Source organism: Grus americana, chromosome 16, assembly GCF_028858705.1.
Source record: "Grus americana isolate bGruAme1 chromosome 16, bGruAme1.mat, whole genome shotgun sequence".
Classification (NCBI taxonomy): Eukaryota; Metazoa; Chordata; class Aves; order Gruiformes; family Gruidae; genus Grus; species Grus americana.
Genome location: NC_072867.1, coordinates 6,576,356 through 6,593,219, shown reverse-complemented (window position 1 = coordinate 6,593,219; position 16,864 = coordinate 6,576,356).

The following is a 16,864-nucleotide window of genomic DNA, read 5'->3' as shown; positions in this document are numbered from 1 at the left end:
GAACTTTACCCCAGGGCGGCCCGTGCCGGGACACGCCCCTTTCTCCTCAGAGGGGTTTTGGCGGGCGAGGCGAGGCGAGGCTCCGGGGTCGTGAAGGTGCCTCGCCACGGCGGCGGGGGCACGGTAGCGTTTGGGCACAGAGCCCCCAGGGCGCAGGCAGGAGCAGCAGGGCCGGTCCCCTTTAATTGGGATGTACGCCCCGTGCTCTGCTGGCTAACCCTGAGGTGCCCCAAAGGGTTAAAGAGGCATAGGTGTGGCCATTCCCGGCTACTTGCCACTTTTGGACCAGCTCCTCAGCCTCAGAAAGAACGCGTCTAAAAGCAGAACATCTTTAGAAGGTTTTTATAACGATACCATTCAACAAAAAGGTTTAGAAATAAGAAAGAGGTCATAAAATGGCAATGGTTTTCACGGATATGCATTTTAGCTGCAGTAAGACTTTAAACAGGAGCCAGTAATAAAAACCAATTTTGTCTTCAACATGGATTCAAGGCCAAATATAATTAGGAATTCATCCCAAAACCAAAAGGTAATGTCAGTCAGGATCAAACAAATTAGTACCTTGATCTGGGACGAGGAAAAGTGCATCTCAATAGAGGATATTTAATTCTGTAGGTGCTAAGTGGACACCCCGTTTAAGCCAGTTATTCCCACTGAACTATTGGCTATTGCCTTTTGCTTCAAAATGCAACTGAAATTCAGAATATAAGTACTTCGTTTGAATGAGAAAACTGGTTACCAAGTCCAGGGATGGCTACACAGGTCTAAATATAACACCGAGTTTAAGCATTGCTTTATGTATATTCTGGAGGATGTAACAACATTCAGCACTTAGCATCTGCAGTTGTTAGCTATTTTCAGTTAAATATTAAGCCTTTTAGGCTAAATAAAAAAAAAGCATGTCAGAGAGAGTGTCTAATATTTAACTAAACACAAAGTGTCCAGAGATAGTCTGGTTTCATCAAGGCATTTAGAGACGTGATTCTTTTGCTCTAATCCAGGCTTTTTAACCCTAGAAGTGGCAGCGATGCTCTCCATGCCAAGTGCACCAGGGCAGACATGCTCTGCTGCTTTGTTAGGAGCAGGAACTCTTGGGAGTTACTCCTAAACAGTAGACTAACTCCTTTAGACAGCAATCATGAAAATAATTTAATCTTTGGGGGAATTTTCAAAGTAAGCTAAAAGTAGCGATGATAGTACGCTATAAAAAAAAAAAAAAAGGTGAATACAAAGGAGAAGAAAAAAGCCCTCATTTGAAAGGAAGGAACTTTTAAAAAGTTTGGATAGCTAGTACCTTGTGTAAGTCTTTGCCCTGTACTCCTCAGTGTAGCATCTCCCTGTTCATGACCAAAAACCTGTTCTTAGGAATTATTTTTCTTTCCCAAACATATTTCTAAAGGGCAATAATAAGCAGTGACTGATACTTACGTGGTAGCTTTCATCTGATGATCCTAATTTACTTCAATGGCCAATTTTAAAGGCATGTATCAGTAACACTTTGTCCTGTTCATGGCTGGCAGATCTTTAAGCATTGCAGAACGGGAGATCAATGCAAAAATCGGCTGACAATACAGGAGGGAAATTAGAAGACCAAGTAAGTTCATTTCCCTATCAGCTTACTCAGGATGTCAACTAACAGATAAAGCATTTCTGGAGGATTCATAGAAACAAACAGAAGGGCCTGGGTTTCTCTGGGAACTGTTTGAGTTCTTTTCTGCCTGGACTGCAAACTAAAGGGAAAAACAGCAGGTCTATTTTGTATCCAGCTCCTGAAGAAGGTCACATAACTGAACTTTTCTCTTCAAGCTTCTATTCTTAGTGTGAACTTTCACTGACTTCTCTATTGGTGCCTTGTTTGTTTGTAATTTAGTAAATTGTACTACATGTAGGAAATGGACTTCATGGCAATAAAACTGAAGCCCCTGAAAAGAATACTCACGAACAGCCGAGACCTGAAAAAACAGTACATTTCCTGTGCACCGTATCAACCATCCTGCAACAACGCAGTGAGGTCCAGACTGCGTGAATAGGAAATGACAAGCCTGGAATTACTAATAACGATGAAAGGAGATCAGACTATTCCATAGGGACTGTGCGTATATAAAGGTATAACTCTAGCCAACACAATAAACCTTCAAAGCACGAAATGTTAATGTTGAGCAGGAAGGTAACCTAATAAAGGAAGATGCCTTCCATATCCCAGACAAAGCATATTAGAGAGCTTGGGTTTAAGTCTGACTGTTCCACCTCAGTCATTGCAATTATCTGTTAAGTGTGATGCTTGAATCCAGATCCCAGCTCTGGTTTTGACTTCAAACCTCTGTATTTAAACTTCTTCCCACTTCTGCATTACCTAGACCAAGTAATTGTTTTGGGAAATAGCTGAACCTTTTGGTATGAACCCAAGCTGTAATAACTGGTTTAGAGGAAAATAAGTATTTTATGGAACAAAAGTTCTTTAAAACAAGGGAAAATTTCTACAAAACAGTTCTGAAGTGTGCACGCTTTTCATCTCCATTGCCCTCAGTCAGGGTGGTCCAGAAAGTCGGATATAGAAGTCAGGACCACACAGTGTAATCTGCACAGAAAGCAGTCCTTGTGTGCTTCTGTGTTGAAACCCTGTGTTGCACCGATACCATCTCAGAGCTAAAACTGGCGTTTGGTAATACTGGTCCACACACTCTGTGCTGCAAGACTGTTCCCAAGAGTTCCTGTAAACCCCCACGATAGCACCCTGGCATTAGTCAGAAGCACCCTGGAGACTGAATTTAAAAGCCAAATATCTAGAGTTCAGGCTAAAATTGGGAAAGACCCAAGAAAAGATTTAAACAAACAAACAAAGTCTTTCCGCTGTAACCCAAGATAGGAGCAAAGGCTGAACAGCATCACGTATCAGGCAGGATTGCAGGCAGCATTTCTGTCTTTCCTTCCTAAGTTAGTAGTATGTACATACACTCCCTCTGAAACACCCAGCTTCTTACAAACCCTGCTACTATCACGCAAATCATGTTTCCAGACACTTTCTCCTGTCATTCCTTGAAATGGGTCACACAGAGTTCCCCAGAGAAGCTAAATAAATGAGTAACTCATGTCCTAATGCAATAACTGTCTCACATCACCCACAGGGTCATGCTGCTTGTTATTAACACCTATCAAGGGATTTAGGTGGACGTGGACCCAGACATGTCCTGTACGGCCACGTGATATTGATGCTCGGTCTAAGCCTGCTTTCTAGATGCTGCAACACCCTTTAAAACAACCTTCTACACTGTCCTTTTCCAGTTGCCACAAAATAAAGTACTGAATCCCACTGCAGAATAGATCACTGAAATAGATCTGAACATTGCTGCACCTCAAATACAGATTCCCTTGCTTCATATGGAGATATAAAACAATTATCTTGGAGCACACCTGATTCAAAACATTTCAAGTGTGAGAAACAGGCAGTGAAGGGTAATTAGCAAAATAAAAGTTGAGAGAGGAGACAGGTCTAAACTATAGGGGGAAGATAAAACACTAGCTTCATGCTCCTTAATGCACAGCTAAAAGGAAGACTGTAAACTTCCTTTCTGTCCTGCTTGGTTTATACATTGAGACAAAAAGCTTTAAGGGTGCTGTGATGAAGGAAAACCAACATTCTCTGTTTTAAAGTCACTCTTTGTACCATGACCTCTTGCTAAGAACACTTAAATTTGGTGGAGGGTTTTAGGTTTGGGGTTTTGGGGGTTTCTTTACCTTTACACTGGTTACAGACAAAGAGCTCTTTTCCTAAGTCTATTTAAATCTTTACAAGTATTCTTATCAGTTTTAGAAATGGGTCTGTATGCAAATGTAAGCCAAAGCAAAGCTGAGGATTCTGATATCGATGGAAAATTCTGGTCTGTATTTAGATTCCCTGCTTTTCCCATGGACTCTGCAAAAGCCACAGGTACAATCATCTACAGAGTTGGAGAGCCAAATTATAAACCCCATATAGTTGGCTTTGTGTCATCTGCTTTTGGCTTCCTGCCTTTCTGAAGGCTGGGTGAGGGGAAGTGGCTGAAAACTGAGGAAATTTATTGTTGACAATACATTTTGTCTGCTCTCAGACATGCCTGGGACCAAAAGCAGTCCCTAACCAGCCCCAGGTCTGGGCAGTGAAATCTAAGTTTTGAGTCACCTTCCCCTCCATCCCACAGGAAAAGCTCAGCTTACAGGTTTCAAAGAGTTAACCTACCTTTGGAAGAGTCCTGCGGTTATGAGTGCTACTGTCTTTCTAGCTGGAACTATTCTCCTTGTTTGCTTTAACTAAACTGCACCTGAAAATGTATCTTAGATTCAGAAGACACGCACAAATTGACCACTTTTGCCAATTAAAAACTTCATTCTTCCCTGGAATATGACTATCTCCCTGGTGCACAGGAAGTGCATTAAAAAAAAGTAATAAACACTCATAAAACACATTTAATGATCTAACATTTAAGAGCAGTGTTCTTGTTCATTACTGTAACTTTCTGCTAAATTACCACCACCAAGATTGCTATTGGGCTCAAAAGGTCAGTGTTATTTTTGCTGTTGAAATCGTGGAGTCTGGGAGACAACTGTGTGTAAATTGCTGATAAACTGGAACAAAGACAGAAGAGAAAAACACTGAACATATAAGAATGCAAGTAAACCAGCAGGAAAGGAGGGGAGGGGAAGAATCTCACGGACAGTTTATTAAAAGAACAAAAGAATAAAATCTGGCGCATTTGTTTTCCACGGGTTCAGGAAGCCCGGTCTTTAAGCACCTACTATAAATAGAGTGTTCTAATCCTTCATCAAAGCGGGTAGTAGTCTATACCAAAATGAATGAATTTTAGGTATTATCTGGGAAGAGGAAGATGCCCCCTGTGTGTGTGTCCCCCCCCCCAGTAGGAGAAAGATCTTTTGTTTCAATCCTTGCAGAAATGAGATATTCAAAGTGTAAGAGCTGGAGAAATGAGGCAGAGCCTGGAACATGATATTTCTATACTGCCAGATTCTTGGCAAGAATGTTGTTAGAGAATGGAATTAGCAGACATCTAATTTAGGATTGAATAATCTGGTTTTGAGAAAGATGGTCTTGAATTTATCACATGGCTACCTTGAAAATCCTCAAGGAGTTCCCCTCTGAGTGGAGGGTCCAAGTGAATTCTATAAACTTTGAAAAAGCATTTGATAGGGTTGGTAGGGATATCATATAGAAAGTAATGGGAACTTATTTGAAATTCTGAAAAGGACAATTTTCAGCCATTTAGCCCTCTATAAAGGATTTGAGCTTAAAGTAATCCCAAAAAGCTACCTCAGAGCCATCCAAGTTAAAAAAAAATTCAGGGGGAAAAAAAAAAAGAAAAGAAAAAAAAAGAAAAAAATCACTGAAAAGTTATTTCTTGCAAAAAGCTGTACATTGTTTCAGGCAAGCTTATTAGATGGCCCAAACCCCATTATTTTATAGGTGAGACAGCTTTGTCTAACAGCTTGCCCAGTAACAAAGTAGTATTAAATGATTCAATACGCCACTCTGGCCCTCAGTCGTATGGGTTTGGGTTTGATGTTATTCAAAGCAACTCAACAAGGAGGTTGGAGAGGTTTGTTTCTTCAGCCTGCCCACTGAACTGAATGCCTAATGGGTAACTTTTAGGATAGGCACAGAATATTCTTCAAGCAGGTCAAAGCCTGCACACAGCAGTCAATAAAGGGCTACATTCATCTTTAGTTTCACACGTGGCAGCACAGAAGGAATAACAACATCCACTAACATTTCTGGGAAGGCATTCAAGCTGTGAACCAAGAACTTGTAGCAAGGCCTGTCCCTCACAAAGGATGAGACCCTTCCTACCACTAGGATTGTGATGGAAAACCTGTTAGATCTCCACACACAGGCCCTGTCAAAAAAGGACCTCCAGTGCAGATTGCATGGACTGGCCCAAAGACAGAACGTATTAAAATTCCTCCCTGTTAGTCTCTCACCATAGCGATTCCACTCACAGCTCCCACAGACCAGAAGTAACTAGGGCTGCAGTGTGATTTGGGTGGCACGGAAGAAAAAAGGGAGCATCTGTGGGATCACTCTGCTGCAACATGATGTGGGAGCACAGTTTTGTGCAAAGAAGTGGGAAGAGGGCTTCAACCCTTCAGCTGAATTTGTCTGATGAGTTGATGCATGCCCCAGACACTCAGGAACCCAGTCTCTGGGTTTATGTACAGGGACTTACATTGACACCCAGCCTGGAAACTTCTGCCTCAAAATAATTTGATCTGCTTTAGAATTTATTTCTGAGTAACACACTCTTATTCCAAAGTGAGAATATCCATACAAGGTGCTAACCAGAAGTAATATTTCACTGGAACTGCAGACTCCACTGCAATCCAAATCAGGTGTCCACTGTAAACAAGCTCTTTTTTCAGAGAAGTGGGAAGACGGCAAAGCATGACATCTTTTAAGGACAGCTCATGGAAGGGACACTGTGAGCCCTCAACAGCACATTTGTGTAGCGAAGGCAAATATCTCTGGCTCACAGCAACCTGTGAAATTGGGCAGATGGTTGCAGCTGCACTTGGCAAACAAACAGTAGTAACCTAAGCCTGACACTATAAATGATGGTTATTGAACTAGTGTCTTCATGAAAAGGCTAGATGCTGGCAAAAGGACATGAGGAAGACAAAACAGAAGTTTAATTAACAGGAAAGCAAAAATCTCCTAGATAAAAGGAGAAGAGCCATTTCTGAGCCAAGTATTTAAAGGGTTCTCAGACCTTCCCAGGCCAAAGAGTGTCTGTGTGTAATGCTGACTTCCTTCCAGCTCTGTCTGTGCCAGAAATAACTCGTCAACGGAGTATATCTCATTAGCGTACCTTTTACCAAAGCCATTCTTGCAAAAGAAAGTGATACTTGCTGCTGGCAAACGAGGAAGAAGGAAGCTGCGTTTATGAAGAGTGCAGCACGTTCTACTATCCTTCTGCTCGAGCAGGTACAAATGCTTGCTGACTTGTAATGGCATGAGCTATAGACTTTTTAAAAGAGAGACAGAATGCACACATGCCAGGGCAAGAGTGGGTCTGCAGTGACCAAGGGGAGAAGGGGAGGATTGATTGGCCTCTTCAAGATCTTTGGTACGTTCGGCATCTTTCAAAGGCTCGTTAGCCGTTTAGATCACCGATACTGTCTTTTGTGTTGTGTTGTTCCTAGCCACAGCAGAGTGAACCTGGAGTCACCTGTTATGGTTCTCACACAACAGTTGGGTTGTAAGCACAGAACAGACTTGCAGGTTGCCTGAAGACACAATACATAACTCTTGAGAGAGGCACTAAAGAATCATGTTACCTATATGGTTATGCATTCGTCCACCAACTGGCTGCGGTTTGCCTGATGTGCTCCAGTTCAGGATCTGAGCTTTAACTTAGGAAGAAAAGTACATTTCTATCTTTCACAGTTTCAAAGAAAATAATTCACACATGAATAGAATGGAGCAGCTGAAATAGCGTCTGCTGAAGTCTGCAGAGAGCCTGAAATCAAAGCTCCGAGAAGAGTAATTACCTTCCACCCAGGTGTCTCAATGGGCTCCAAAACTTAAAGACTGGCTTTATAAAGGAAAAAAAGACAGAAGTAAAAAGTCCATGTTAACCATTTCATTGCTGGACAGCAGCCTACAGACTGCAATTTTAACTAGTAGGACAGAGATGAAAAGACAAGGTGGGTTAGAAACACAAAGCAGCAGAAAGAAGGAAGGGAAGAGATTGTGGAGGACCTACTGGTGGAGATAGTTTTCCTGCTGAGCAATAGTTACTATACCAATAATTTCTGAGGAAATTTCTAACAGTAACTGTAGGAGGGTTTTTTGTTTGGTTTGGGGGATTTTTCTGTTTACCAACTAGACTCCATACTGGACCTTTGGTCCAACCTCACAGTGCAGAGTTCTGTGGGTCCAGAGAAGAAGACAGTACTAAATTTATAGCCCCAACTATCATTAAGGATGGAATGTAGTCCTTTCCAGGAATGAGTGAGACACTCCTCCCACAGCCAGACAGGGCTTTTATCTTTTTTCTTTTACACACAAGGCACCCTCCTGCCCCCCCCCCCCGCCCCCCCACTGCACTGCATGCATATAGCCATTTCCTGAAACATTTCAAATTTGTTTTCCTTAGGTTATTTGTGTCTACAGTCACCAGCTGGTCTGTGTCAAAGCCGATATGTTCAACATATTATTCCATTATCCTATTAGGTTGAACATGTCCTTCCTCCCATGAGAGCTGTTAAGATATCAGTCTTACAGAAAAGAGACAGCTTTAGTCCCACTGTCACCTTCTTTCCCCTTCCGAGTAACACACTATCCTCAGTGATCATATGGCATATAGCTGACTTTTCGGCCTATCTTGATGTTTTGTGTTCATACATGCAAGAAATGATACCTGGCCATTTAATATCCAGCTTTCTCACTGAACAAGCTACACACATGTAGGGGGGAAAAAAGGCTCTTAAAGCTTGAAAGAGACAGTGCCTGATGCTTTCTTTTTTCAAATGACAATTTTCTATATTGTATTATGGGACTGTATAATTTGAAATGATAACTTCTTCTCCTGCATCAGGATATCAGTCATATTTCCAAAACTGCTCTCTTGATCTTAAAAACTCTTGGAAAACATCTCCGATTCAGGTCAATGACATTTAAACTGAAGAAATGGTCACCTTTGGTTTTCCTCTGCAGGCTCCTCATGCCCCTGGGAATGGGAGAGCAGAAATTCCTGGCTGGTTTCCATGACCCCAAGGACTGAACATTCCTTGCTTGAGGAGCCTTCCCAACCCTTGCAGCAAGTACAACTAAGGCAGCTTGTGTCAGCAAAGAGTATTCAAAAGATCCCATTGTACCCCTTGTAAGGGTACAAGGTACTGGGAGAGCAGAGAGAGAGAGAAAAAGCACCATTATAGGGGTGGAGGCAGCCAACACACAAACGAGCCCACACCAAAGATAAGTATTCCCCCAGGAGATCCCACGTAACAAAATCACTGGCAACAATATAAGCACTAGCTCTTGCTTCTCTCCAAGAAGCAACTCAGAGTGAGAAAGACCCTGAGCAAAAGATCCTTCTCCTTTTTACACCCCAGAAAGACATGTTTTTGGAAACAATACATAGCCCCCTTCATATGCATGCCTGGAGATTCCCACTGACCTCACGTCTTACATTTTCACAGGATCTCATAAATAACTGTTGAGGGAACAAACATCCCCAGAGTCACATAAGCAGGAGGGAAATGTAACACACGCTCCCTGGGCACATCATCTGCAAGACATGGTCCACCCACAGATGTAAGAAAGAGGAGCGCAGGGAATGGCTGGTGGGTCACCATTTACAGATGATGGCAGAGGGGCTTTTAAAGATGTTTATGCTGAGAAGCAGTCACTGTGAGCAGCGGTTCCCCACAGAGGAGAGCAGCAGTGGTACTGTTATTGTGGGATGGAACAGTTGGGGGATGCCAGAGCATCTCTTACGTGTGCTGTGACTCAGACCATACCCAGCCTCTTTTCTAATACACAGGGGTACCATTTCTCATTTCCTTCCTCGCTGGATTGGTTTGTCACCATAAATCCAGATGTTCAGGCTTTGGGAGGGAAGAAGCAATTACACCAAAGGGCTGCTCAGCACTGCAAAACAACATCAAGTTACACTGCGGTCCTGAGGAATTGCAACACTTTTGAGATTCACTTGGACCTTGCATTCAGTGTACAAAAACATGATACACTGTCACATCTGCTAGTCCATGCTTCTCTGTTCACGTTACATGCTTTATTTCATATTAACTATTACAAGTCTTCAAAGCTTCCTTCTAACATAGCGTAATTTTCCACCGTAAGCAAGCACTCTTTAGAAACTACTACCAAACTACCTGGGAAGCTTTGTGTACACAAAGCTGTAGTTTTCGGTGCGTAAGTTCTCCCCAAGGCTAGAAGCAAAAATCTTAGTGGAAGGATTTCTCACTTCTTAAAGGTACAAAGAACCATTCTCTAGTCATGTTGAATCACAAGATCTTGAATTACCAGTCCTAGAAAAATGCTTACTTACAACACAGTGATTTAGCAGAGTGATGGAATAAAAAGGTGAGAGAAGCAGCAGCTTAAAAATACTCTCCAATTGACCACAGTTTCAAAATGTTAGTGCCCAGACCCTGGAGCCACATTTTACTGGACAGAGGCTGGGAGCAGCAATAAGAGTTGCCTGCAAATGGTATTCATAATGATTGTGCAATTTAACCCAGCTATCATGAAGATGGATGGATGTAGCCTGCCCCAAACAATGGCTAAAATTGGGCAGAGGGAAAGATGACATAGTGCAATTTGCTAAGAATTAGTATGCCTGTGGCCTTTCTTCACCTTTCCAACTCCTTATGCATTAGACAAAATATTCACGTCCCAGGAAATAACCCATCCCAGTTTAGACCTCCGCATCCCATTCTTTCCTCCTGCCTCTGATTTGCCAGTGATTCAGCTTCCCTCACTCATGTGTGCTTGACCTATAAGTATGTTCGCACTTTCATACCCTCAAACAAAACTTTTTAAATGACTGCCATTTTGTTTCTCAGCTGCCTGCTTAAAATTCACAGCTTCCATATGGTCTGGATGAACTCAGACACACGATCAAATTGGTGCTTGTAGTTTCTGTTACTCCTCTGTCTTATTTCTATGTCTAATTTTTTACACTGTGTTCTTTTTCAGCTTGTTCAATGTGTACAGCTGCTAGCAAAGCAAGGGCCAAACTTAACAGCAAAAGAAATATGTAAGAAGATCATTTCCCTTCTTAAATGCAGAGAGCTCAATTTAACCCACAGAAAAAGTCTTTTTGATGGTTCGGCATCAACCAGGCACAGGAAGCACTGAGTCAGCTATTCTTGGGCCTTTATGGAAAACTGGAACACAGTGTTTTCCATTCATGCTATGGACTGTTCTGCCACATCACCTCGCTGTCTGATCCTTGACAAACAACAGAGGGAAGCATTGAAAACCATCTAATGCCTGGCCTCTTAGGATGACTTACCTTGTTTAACAATGAGCCCTTTGGGTTTATTGAGCCTCCGCATCTTGTGCGTGCTGGGACATGTTAGCAGTTTAACTGAGGTGAAGAAAAAATAGCACTTTTATGAGTTGCCAGGCCAGTGATCAGCCAGAGCGAGAAAGTCTTGTTGCTCCTGACCAGAGTTGCTCACCCTTCAGGGACACCTAACTGAAATACCATAACAAAGGATCGATTGTGTTACAGCTGAGAAACACAGGAATGTCTTCCTGAGCACAACTGTAGAACATGGTCTGCATAGAGAGAGCAAGTGAGCTGGGGGTAAAACAGAAAGCAAGCACACAAAGGGGAAGGCCCTCCAAAATAAAAAAGAAGGCCTCATAAACATGAGGTGAGAGGCCATCCTGACCTGTCCAAGGCAAAGAGAAGAGTTGCCACCCAGCTTGCTGCAAGCACTTTGCCAAGGCACTGTCCAGTTCAGCTAGCCAGAACGTTTTCAGGCTACACCAGAACAAATAAGGACCTGGGCTAATAACCTTAATTAGCCCAACATTCAGAGTAATTTAGAGGCACTTTTGCTCTTAAGTTGCTTAACTGCTCTGTGGTTGCCCCATTCCCACCTGACTTCTTAGCACCCTGAGGACCTTAGTCTTGACGCTGAGTCAAGTAGCGTCACCTTGGGGAGGACTATCCTGGGGAAGGCAATTGAGTCTCGTTTAAGGGTGGGGAAATCTGCCTGAAGTAAATGACTGGAGAAGTCAACAGAACAAGCTGCTTTACAGACCTGAGCTTTCTACCCCAAATTCAACAGGATTTTATTTCCTCTGGCCTCCCACAGGATGACACAGCACAGGTGTTACCAAATTGGGGTAGACCTCTTGGCATCAGTGTCCTCCAGTCTAGTTCACCCTCTGCTGAATACCAAAACTGCAACATCCATCCCTTCTCAATGGTATATTACACTGGGTCCAAACCTGAATTCACGTTCACACAGAGGCTGTGACCACAGTGCCACAGAAGCCAGAAGAGCTACTCATGGGGTGCTGTGAGATGCACTGCACCTTGCATATTAACAACAATAATTGTGTTTGATATGGGTCCTTTACAGAGTCATCTAGAGGCTGAACAGCTTCCAATGTCATCTCCACCCTAGAAAAACATTTAATCTCAGCGGGGACGGAATTAGTTGCGAACCCGAAAGCCTACTGACAGCAGAGGGAGCTCTCCCTGCTCCCTGCCCTCCAGCTCAAGCACCCTATCAGAGTTCAGCAACCAAAAATAAAAGTAAAAATGACCCTCAGTGGTCATCAGAAAAAAGGGAGGCACAACTATACACACGCTGCACTTGCAGTACAAACACTGTTGAATTATTACACCAAGTTAGATGCCCAGATCTGGGGCTTAGGAAGGGCTGTGCTTCGGAGGTTGTTTCCCCTGCTGTACAGCCGGGCTATTAACAGCCAGCACCAAGCACATCAGGCACAAAACACAGCGATCAAAACACACATTTAGTCCAGATTCTGGTTTGTATCTAGAGTTTCACTGGGGATGTGGAGATGGAAGCGAGGCCTGGACTGGACTGGTGGAGCCACCAGTTTTGGTCCCACCTCTCCTGCTGTGCTGCTGGGAATGCCCATGAAGGCTCCTTCCCACCTCTGCACCGTTAGGGCCACCAACTCAAATGTGGATGGGACACTGAGCTCCCCCGTGAAGCACGGAGACGTCTCATGATAGTCACTAGAGATGAGATGGCCATTTTGTGAGCTGAATCCCATCAAGTTAGTGGCTGAAACATTTCTGTAAGTACCAAACGTCAAGGAGCTAAAGAAAGAAACAGTCAGGGGTGAAATGTCAAGTTTACGCTATTGAAATGCAAGGCAGATGCTTCCTAGTCTGTTTACTGGCACATCACCGGTGGTTTGACATCTGCAGTTCTGACAACGCAGGGTTTCTAGATCTGTGAGGAAAAACCCACGTCCCCAGGCTCCAGAAGTTACCTTTTCCCCACCATGTGCTTCCCAAGTTAGAGGAACAGCAATTGCCTCTATCCTTCAAATCCAACTTGCTCAGAAAAAAACCAAGCCCTTTAGACAGCCCTTTTCTGCTTCCCCAGCAAGCAGAAGGAAACGCTGTAAATAAGTGGAAAGGCTTGGTGCTGCTGTTATTTCCTGACTCCCAGCAGCAAATGAGAGCACAGGGGTCTGTGATCAAGGAGAATATTCCCAAAGAGAAACTATCATAGAAGGAATGAGGCTGGAGGTCTTCCCTCCACTTGAACAACAGTGCTGTCTGCTTCCTTGGCTAAAGCAAGCTGCATAGGTATAGGAAAAGTGCATGTACGGAAGATTTAAGTTGTGGTAGCACCTGGAAATCTAAGATGAAGCCATCTTCTGAACACTCAGGGTGACTTTTGGGATCAAGGATCTATTGAGACTGGCATGTGCCAATGGGTTGGACACAGCTGCACCAGAGAGGGCAGCTGCCGGGAATCCCGGGACACATGGGAAAATGGCACGGGGTGGGTGCAGGGGCTGCTGCGGCATGGGGAACATGTCAGCAAGGACCAGCAAGTGCTTTAAAGCTGGTGGCTGAGCAGACCTTTTAGGATATGATTCTTAGGTGAAAGCTAAGAAAGAACAGGGCAGGAAGGCAAAGCATACAAAGCTTTTACTTCTCTGAGGTTGAAAATAAAAATGCAGAAGGAGTAGGAGCCTTAGGAGCAAGAAGCCCAGGCTCTTCCACCACCTCTCGCCCTGGATCCCTCTGCCGTATCAGTGCCATAACAGCAATATCTCAGGTTCATTGCATAAGGGCCTACAAACTGTAAACTTTCTGTGTCAGAGGCTCCTCTGGCACAAAGAAAAAGGCAGTGTCTGGGTCAAAAAGCAAGACTACCTCAGTGGCACTCAAGAAGTGCAAAGCACAAAGAGGAGCGCAGACTCAACCCAAAGAGCGGTCATCTGCACCGCTGTCATCTGCAGCCTCTTGGACATTTCTGATCAAAAGGGCCCTGCCTACCTGCACACCACCCTCTTCACCTGGCATCTCAGTCTCTGACCTGGTTTCTCCCAACGGTGCTATTCTTTGCTCTCACTTTCCTTCTTGCTCCTATATGGCTCCCTCAAAGAAATGGCAGGGAATCAGCTAGTGTATCCTGGGATGCCGGTGCAGCGAGATATGGCCAGCCTCAGTGCCTCTCCCTCACAGGCCACAGCATGCAGCTTTTCAAGAAACAGGAGAACATAGAGCAGAGGGGAAGAAACCAGCAAAGAAACAAAAAGCAAAAACGAAAAAGCAGGAGAACAGATGCACAAGATGCAACGGAAAAAATACCCCAAAAAAGTGAGGAGGAGAGGAAGAATGCAGCCATCTTCAAAACACAACACAGATAGAAGCTGGGGAGACAAGGAGCGTAGGGAGACACAACAAACTCAGGATTTACGGGAACAAAAGGGTTTTCTTCTATTCCTCCCATTATCTCAGCCAGCAGTCCTGCCCTGTTCCCCCCACCTACCCCTGCAAATTCACCTTCAATTACCGCACGAACATTCATTACAGGAAGATGCCCTAAGTGTATCAAATTAGAGCCTTACGAAAGCCCATTCAGGAAGCATCCATGTGATCCTTATTCATTTAGCAGGAGGGGATGGAGTGGGGATGCCAACTGAGAAGGGATTTTTATGCAAACACATGCCTCAGGACTGATGGGGCGGCAGTGCTCTGCAGACACAGTGTAGAGGAACCACATCCTGCCTGCTCTGTTCTGAGTACTGACGCAGCCTCGCAATTGCTTTTGTGCACCAAACCCATTGTATTTTAGAGTTGAAAAAGCCCTAAGCCTAGATAGAAAGTGCTAGGATGAACAACTAGGCCAGGAAGTATCCACAGGGGGCATGCCATTTTCATCTACATGACAGACAAAGGTAGCTTTAGATGCCTTTGGAGGGCGTTTTAACCTCAGAGCTTTGGTATGAACTTAGGGCATTGGAACAAGCGGCCAAGGCACTTGGGGCAACAATGAAGATCATAGCACTGCAAAATGTTCCGCCTGTAGCTGGGGTTGGGAAAAGGTGAGATTTCCATGTGTAATACACAGACGTCTTGAGAGCTGCAAAATCTACCAATAAATTAGTTGGAACTGTGCCCGTGACACACTGGTGCATGTCTTCAGCACATTTCCCTAGGTGCAGTGCAGAGATCTCATCCAGAGGACACAGCCACAGACTAATACCTCTGCTTCTGGAGGCAAGGTATAGCAGAGTTTAGGAACACGGTGTCTCACAGAAATGTCCCTTTCTCCTGCTTGTATTGCTCCAGGGAAATGGGATGTAACACGCTGCCAACAGCTGTGAGCAAACAAGATTGTCCACACGGCAGCTGTAAGGCGAATGGGCCTGGAGAGAGATAAATTCCTGTCTCTGACAATAGCTAATGGGCTCCAGGCAGACTGGCAGCTGCAAAGCACCCAGTTCTCTGCTCTGGTTCAGCTGACCAGGCACCTCTGGGGCTGTACTTTGAGCTGGTGAAGAAAAGAGGCAGAACAAGTCTGCTTCGCTCTATTTTTATACTGCAGGCCCATCTGCTCCTCTCCACAGCTGGCAAGGCCTGGAGCTCAGCTTAGATCCTCCCAACAAAAGCGTCTTTATGAGGCATGGGAATCCCCCACCACTATCAACACCATGTGGATTGGATTGCCCAGGCAGAGGCTATTTCGGGCACCACAGGTGGCTTCTCCATCTTGCTGAGCACAGGATGGAGCCAGCAGATGTCTTGCCACAATACTATGAAGCCATACCATCAGGGAGAAACTCTGAGCAATGCGGAGGCTCTGGTAAGCCCACAGCATCTGGGGGGATTGGACACAAGGCAGAGGCCAACAGGAGGAGTTCAGGGAATGGGTTTCACAGGTGAGACAGAACAGAGTTTGCACCAACACAGAGACCCTCAGAACTGCTTTTGAGACAGAAAGACAAGAGTAACATCCAGGTGGAGCAGAGCTAATCAGTCTCTACCTTGAGCAAAGCGCTAACTCACCCCACATCTAGAATGGAGATCTTCATTCCACAGGCCCTCTACCTGAGAGAGCAACTGCTACTCTGGGCAAAGCAGAAACCTCCTTTCCTCTCCTTTCCTCTCTGTCCAGGCAGTAACCCCTTCCATAGTGTTAAGGTTTGACATCTGCTTGCTCCTGTTAGAGAGCTCCAAGCTCTGTGTTCCCCCCATGACACACAGGCAGCAGAAAGCTCGTCCAGCTTCTCCTTTCCCTGTTATCTTATTGCATGGATGTTATTTCCTGTGTTTATTTTTCTTGTCTGACTAGCTGGCCTGGAGGGTCTCACCTGCTGGAAAACTGCCATTACTTCTCCATCTGCAACACTGGCCAAGGATTAGCAAAAAACCAGCCTTAGGTCACTTCTAGTTTCCTTAGGATGCCTGACTACCAGCAGAGGCCAAAGGCCACAGATGCTGAGAGAGCAGGTTCCTGTGCGTCTTACCTGGAAGCTGACATCAGCAGATGCATCTCCTTAGAAAGGAGAACAGGGATGCGTGTGTTACAGTGCTGGGATTCATCCGGCATAGAGAGAACATAGCCACCTGGAAAACACCAAATTCATGGCTACATGCACAAGGACCTCTCTTCAGAGAGAGCAAACGTGTCTGTGCAGCAGAGCGCAGCCTCTTCCGAGACCTGATTGACATGCAGGCTTCAGCGTTCAGCGTCATCCGCATGTCACCGACATCCTGACCCCAGGATGCAGCCTCACACTTTTGACGGGAAGAAAGCATTAAACTGCTCCTGGGAGGATCCTATGTCCCACACAGTGCTTCCAGATCAAACGCTGATCGAGAGATCCTCCTGC